This window comes from Rhinolophus ferrumequinum, chromosome 24 (genome assembly GCF_004115265.2).
Source record: "Rhinolophus ferrumequinum isolate MPI-CBG mRhiFer1 chromosome 24, mRhiFer1_v1.p, whole genome shotgun sequence".
NCBI lineage: Eukaryota > Metazoa > Chordata > Mammalia > Chiroptera > Rhinolophidae > Rhinolophus > Rhinolophus ferrumequinum.
Window position 1 is genome coordinate 22,648,762 of NC_046307.1, and position 6,862 is coordinate 22,655,623.

Below are 6,862 nucleotides of genomic sequence, written 5' to 3' on the forward strand. Positions count from 1 at the left end.
AAAAATATGGAAACCTTCACGAGTTTGCATGTCATCCTCACACAGGGGCCCTGTTATTCTTCTCTGTGTAGTTTCAATTTTAGATTTCCAAAGCAAGCACAGGAAATCAGCATCCCAGAAACCATCAAAGTCACTGTTTTCAAACTCCACTTTGATTATTTAATCAACATGTTTATTACTTCTACAAATATTATTAGTGGTGGGTCTTTGGGCAAAAATTGTTACCTCTCTGGGCCTTCGTTTTCTCACCTGTAAAATGGTATAATAACAGTATTGAAAAAAATGTATATTGAAACATATGTCTTTATTGGGAAACATATGTCTTATTCAGTGTTAAGCCCTGAGATACAATAATAATGGCATTTAAGCTAAGACTTGAAAACAGAGTAGGAATTAGCTAAATGACATGACGGGGGAAGACTGGTCTGAGCAGGGAAAACAGTTTATACAAAAGTCCTGAGGTGGGAAGGCTCTGGGAGAATTCAAGGAATTCAAAACACAGCCAATATGGCTGGGATATTGTGTGTGAGAAAAGAGAGATGGAAGGAAGTTCAGGCTGGAGGAATGGCAGGAGGCACTTTCTGCAGTGTCTTCGCTCCCTGTTGCCTTGTCTTTTTTCCCCATCCTATCCCACCCCACTCACTGTCAACATTGTGAGCACAGGGAATGTGTTTACCATCCTCTCTTGTAGTTTATTCATTCATTCATTCATTTAGTACATTCTTTTTTAAAAAAAAAAAAAGATTTTATTGGGGAAGGGGAACAGGACTTTATTAGGGTACAGTGTGTACTTCCAGGACTTTTTTTCCAAGTCAAGTTGTTGTCCTTTCAATCTTAGTTGTGGAGGGTGCTGTTCAGCTTCAAGTTGTTGTCCTTTCAGTCTTAGTTGTGGAGGGCGCAGCTCAGCTCCAGGTCCAGTTGCCTGTTGCTAGATACAGGGGGCACAGCCCACCATCCCTTGCAGGAGTCGAACCAGCAACCTTGTGGTTGAGAGGACAGGAGCTGAACTGGCAACCTCGTGGTTGAGAGCCTTGTGGTTGAGAGGACAGGAGCTGAACTGGCAACCTCGTGGTTGAGAGCCCACTGGCCCATGTGGGAATCGAACCAGCAGCCTTTGGAGTTAGGAGCACGGAGCTCTAACCACCTGAGCCACCGGGCCGGCCCCAGGCCGGCCCCCATTCAGTACATTCTTATTGATCACCTAGTATGTGTCTGGCACTCTTCTAGATACTTGGGATACACTGGTGACCAAAACAAGATCCCCATCCTCTGGGAGTTAACATTTGGCAAGAAAGAGAGACATAATATGTAAGTAAATTTTCTATTATGTTAGAAGGTGATCAGTAATATGGGAAAAATAAAAATCAAGCAAGGTAAAGGGTATTGGAGGTCTGAGGAAAGAGGTGGGGCAGGTGGCGGAATTAAACAGAGGTGGCAGGATCGCCACGTTGAGGAGAGATTGGAGCCGAGGTGTGAGGGAGGAAAGGGAGCGAGACATGCCAATATCTAAGGGAAGATTATTACAGGCAGAGGGAGTAACGTGCAAAGGCCCTAAGGTGGAATCACCACTGGTATATTCTAGGAATAGCAAGGAGGACATTGTGGCTGGAGTGGAGTATGAGTGAGGGGACAGGTGGGTGACAAGGAGATGAAGTGATGGGAAATAATGGGTAGTGGGGGCAGACTATGTAGGCCTCTAGGTCATTGTAAGGATTTGGGCTCTTACTCTGAGCAGAGCCATTGGAGGGTTTTGAGCAGAGGAGTGGCAGAATCTGACTTATGATTTAATAGGCTCCCTATAGATGCTCCGTAGAGAATAGATTCTCAGTGACGGGGGTAAAAAGCTAACATAGAAGCAGGGATCATGGTTAAGAGGAGAAAGAAGATATTGGTAGCTAAGACCAAGGTGGCATCAGTGGGGCCAAAAAGAAGTGGTCAAAATTTGATTGTATTTTGGAAGGAGACCCAACAGGATTTTCTGATAGATTAGACAAAGGACATGAGAAAATGAGATTATCAAAGATGATTCCAGGACCGGCCCGGTGGCTCAGGCGGTTGGAGCTCCATGCTCCTAACTCCGAAGGCTGCCAGTTCGATTCCCACATGGTCCAGTGGGCTCTCAACCACAAGGTTGCCTGTTCAATCCCTCGAGTCCCGCAAGGGATGGTGGGCTGCGCCCCCTGCAACTAGCAACGACAACTGGACCTGGAGCTGAGCTGCGCCCTCCACAACTAAGATTGAAAGGACAACTTGACTTGGAAAAAAGTCCTGGAAGTACACACTGTTCCCCAATAAAGTCTCTCAACCACAAGGTTGCCTGTTCAATCCCTGGAGTCCCGCAAGGGATGGTGGGCTGCGCCCCCTGCAACTAGCAACGACAACTGGACCTGGAGCTGAGCTGCGCCCTCCACAACTAAGATTGAAAGGACAACTTGACTTGGAAAAAAGTCCTGGAAGTACACACTGTTCCCCAATAAAGTCTTGTTCCCCTTCCCCAATAAAAATCTTAAAAAAAAAAAAAAAGATGATTCCAGTATTTATGGCTGGAGGAACTGGAGGAGTGGAGTTGCCATCAGCTGGGATGGGGAATGTCGATGGTGGAGTAGGTTTTGGAGGGAAGAGCAGATGGTCAGTCTTAGGCCTGAGTCTGAGACGTGGTTTTTTTTAACTATTATTTATTTTAAGTGTGTTTTTCCAGGACCCATCAGCTCCAAGTCAAGTAGTTGTTTCAATCTAGTTGTGGAGGGCGCAACTCCCAGTGGCCCATGTGGGGATGGAACCGGCAACCTTGTTGTTAAGAGCACACGCTCTAACCAACTGAGCTAACCAGCCGCCCCTGAGATGTTATTACGTAGCCAAGTGGAGATGCTGAGGAGGTTTGGGATGGATGAGTCTGGAACTGAGGAGAGGATCTGGGCTCGCAGTGTGAATTTGGGAGTCTTCGGCTTGTATCGAGGTGATATTTTAAACAATGAGACTGTTTGTGACCACCGAAAGCCTGAGTGTAGCTAGAGAAGAGATCCAAGGACTGAACATCAAAACATGGGGGTAAGAGAAGGAGATAGCCAAGGGAAAAGGAGCAGGGAACAGGGAGAAGGGAGGAAAACCAAGAGAGGGGATGTCCAGGAAGCCAAGTGAAGAAGGGGAGTCAAGGAGAAGGGAATGGGCAGCCATGGCAACGCACTGAGAGGTCAGGGAAGACGAGGGCTGAGAATGACGGCTGATGTAGCAACTCGGAGGGCACTGCGGACCTCGACAAGAGCAGTTTCAGGGGTGTGTGTGTGTGTGTGTGTGTGTGTGTGTGTGTAGTGCCAATACTTGAATGGAATAAACAAGAGAGAAAGAGGAAGGTAAAATGTGCAAAGGGACAGAAGAGTGAGAAAGTGAGATCAAGAGGTTCTTTGTTTTTCCTTTAAGATTCATCAATAACAGATACTTGCACACCACTGGGAATGGTCTAGTCCAGAGAGAAAAACTGATGATGGAGCCACATCCTTGAGTGCAGAGGGAGGAATTGGCGCTGTATAGGAGTGTGGACAGTGCATCTGTGCACATAGGGAGAAGGAAGACGCTGGAGGCTGAGCGCATCGGGAGTGGGAGCTGTGAACATTCTCAAAAGGGAAGTAGGAATCCAGCAGCTATGAGGCTGGGCAGTGGAGTGAATAGTGAAGATTGGAGCTGAGAGAAGGTTTTGAATGATCATGAAGGTCTAAGGGATTAGAGCATGATTCCGGGGTAGCATTAAGGGTCTCCTGGAGTTTGGTGCTTGGTATTTTCCGCAGCCATGTTCAGCTGCATAGATGTAGGCATGGAGTAGGCAGAGTGTTGGATTTAACCAGAGTTGTGGTGTTATCAAGAGAAGAGAACTTGAGAGAAGGGCAGAGAAATGAAGGGTGAGTGCACAGGAGCAATGAGCACGAGTGAGAGTCGTACGGAAGGTGGATAACGGGTAGTGGGGGCATCAAGGGGCTAAGGGACAGTATACAGGCCCTTAGGGGAGCAAAGGGATTAGTGGTCCTGATGGGGCAAGGGACGGCTGGGGTCCGGGACTGGCTGCCACTTTGATTGGCCATCAGGGACTGGGGGCCGTGAGATTGAGGTGGTGGTTTAGGGAGGAGTTGCAGGCGTGGATACTGACCGTGGGACTGAGTGGCCCAGATGGGCCGGGGAACAAGGTCATTAGAGAAGAAAACAGTAAGGGTGATGGCAGCATCATCTATGTGAATATGGAAATGGCCAAGAACTAAGACATGGACAAACCAATTGAGAGTGGCGTTGAGTCCAGGGTAAAGCCCTCCGGGATGAGAGGTGTGAGCCAGAGCTTGGTGGACGGCTGTGCTGAGGTAAGGTAAGGAGGACTACGGGGTAGCGACAAGCTTCAAACCTAGTGTCCTTTAGAGAGGAGAGAGGGCGAACGGCCTGAAAGTGACAGTGGGGAGCAGGGAGGACGATGTGCTCACGTCCTGTAATGTCCCTCTTCCCTCGCCCCCACCCCCTTTTCTCACTTCCACGGGCTGTGGAAGAAAAAGGAGAAGCCACTGGGAAGCCTGAGGGGGAATGTCGCATCCTCAGGGGAGAGCCAGGTTCCCTGGGACAAGATGGAAATACTCAGAGAAAAGACTAGGAGAGAGGAGATTCCACTGCAGAGGTTCTGGAAGTCCTGAAGGCGGCAGAAGGCTTTGAGGCCTTCGGGAGGAATCCAGGGGAGGCCGGGGAGGGGTTGCCCAGGGCCCCATGGGAACCAAAATGCTGCAGACAAGGGAGGCCCTGGGTGCGAAGGAGGCAGATAAAGGCAGCATGAGAGTAGAGACTGAACACTGTAGTTGCTCTATGAATAACAGTAGCAAAGACAGCCCTATGTTAATTGAACACTTACAATATACAAGACCCTGTACTAAGCGAGTTGTATGTATCATCTCATTGAATGCTCTCAATAACCCCGTGATGTAGAAATCTTTTACTCCCCTCATTTTACAACTGAGGAAGCCAGTAAGCAGTCAACAGGTAGGTAGTGGTGCTGGGATCTGAGCCCAGGCAATCTAACTCCAGAGCCCAAATGTTTTAAATCTTGGATCCAGGCGTTGTCCTAATATCTGTCGAGTACATGAATGAAGAGCCGGCAATCGTCCTTGAAAAGCCAAACCTAAGCCCTTTCCTGGACCCTCAAGCCCAGCCTGGAAGGCTCCATACTTCCAATTCTTAGCAACAGTTCCTACTTCAATTAGTCCGTGGGATCTGTCCTCTCCTCCCCTTGGAAGGAAGTCTTGCAAGAAGTAGCAAGGAGAAGGTGGGGAGCAGTAGCTGTCGTCCAGAGAGGTTAAGTTAGTTCACCGTAGACACACATACAGGAGTCAGAGACCAACTGCAGCCCAATGGGTGCTGGGCCTGGAGGTGGGGCCCAGCCTGAAGCAGCACGCTGCATCCTTCCTGGAAACCTCTAGTTTCCATCCTCCACAGGCTGTGATCCTCCTGCTTCAGATGCTGACAGGACTCACTGCAGTCTGAGCACAGGGCCCCGGACTCTCTCAGCACTGAGCGAGAGGAGAGAATTACAGGTCTCTGTCAAGGTCTTCGCCTGACGAGCAGGAAGGCGAGAATCGTGTGCAGCAGGTGTAGCCCCTGGGCGTGGGGCGGGGGCTTCAGGCAATGGAGGGCAGCTCTAGCCTGGGCAGGGCCTGAAGTAGAGGCCCAGTGTGGGAGTAGAGCTCAGCCAGCCAGGACAGGGAGACGAAGGTGGGGAGAATTCCCAGACCACGAAAACTGCCTGTGTGAGGGTGCTGAGTGAAAGGAAAACTCCCATCATTCAGGATCATTCGTGAAGTTCTGTGTGGCTGCAGTGGAGGGAAGGGCGGAAGGTAAGCTCAAAGATTGGGGGGAAGGAGGCCTGCGGGGTTCAGGGTTAAGATTTTATGTTGGGCAGGAGGCTAAGCACCCCGATGGGCAGCCCCTCTGTTTGCTGCTCGGCCCAACTCCGTCCAGAGTGGGGGCCCCACCCTAAGTGGAACACAGGGGCGGAGCCTGCCTCCTGTCCCCGAGGAGCCCATTAGATGGCGCCTGATCTCCACACTGCGGGGCAAGGATGGGCCTTGGCAGAGGCTGGTGTGTGTGTGTTTGGGGGTGAAGGGGGCTCTTAGGGAGGGGCTTTGTGGTTTCTGAGCCTAGAAGGCGGTTGCGGAGTGTGAGTGTCAGTCAGTGTGTAAATCTGCACTTCAGTCAAGACATGTGCCTGGGACGTGGGTGTGACGTGGCCTTGGTGTAGTTTCTCCCCTTTGCCTCGTCACCCCCAGGAGCTCACTCAGGTGATTGTTTCCGTTTTCAGAGTGGGAAGCTGAGGCAGGAGGCCAGGGATGTGCCTAAGGCCACTCGGGTGGTTCACAGTGGAATCAAGGGACACTGATTGCTGCCATCCCTGCATGCCCTTTGCCACACTGCAGGACCAGGCTGCAAAGGACTTGCTCTGAGTTGCCCAGAAGGGAAAAACGGGACCCAGTGGGCTGGTGGTACTAGGATATAGATCCTGGGTTGCTTATCCATTTAGCACATTGGTTGAGCATGTACTATATGCCAGGCACTGTGCTAGGCGTTGGTGAATGAAAAGCAGTGGACAGCATAGGCATGAAGGCACAGTCTAGTGGGGGAGACAGATAGGTGGTATATAGTAAACTGGCCCGCAACTTTATCATTATAGATCCTGCTAAGTGCTGTGAAGGAAACAGGTAGAACTGAGGGGGTGACAGGGGTGGGCCCATTCTCTTAGAGGGGGTAGGAAGCAGACTCTGAGGAAGAGACCAGAAGGGTGAGAATGTGCAGTTATGAGGAGGGCTGGAGAACCAGCCAGCGTTCAGACAGAGGGAACAGCACG

The 6,862-nt window shown here is 50.3% G+C and overlaps 1 non-coding gene across 1 annotated transcript; it reads right to left on the reverse strand.

Annotated features, from left to right (window-relative positions):
• On the reverse strand, positions 1-105 carry LOC117017150 (U6 spliceosomal RNA). The gene has a single exon (XR_004422024.1). It is a non-coding gene; the product is annotated as a U6 spliceosomal RNA (small nuclear RNA).
• Between the last annotated feature and the right edge of the window lie 6,757 nt (positions 106-6,862).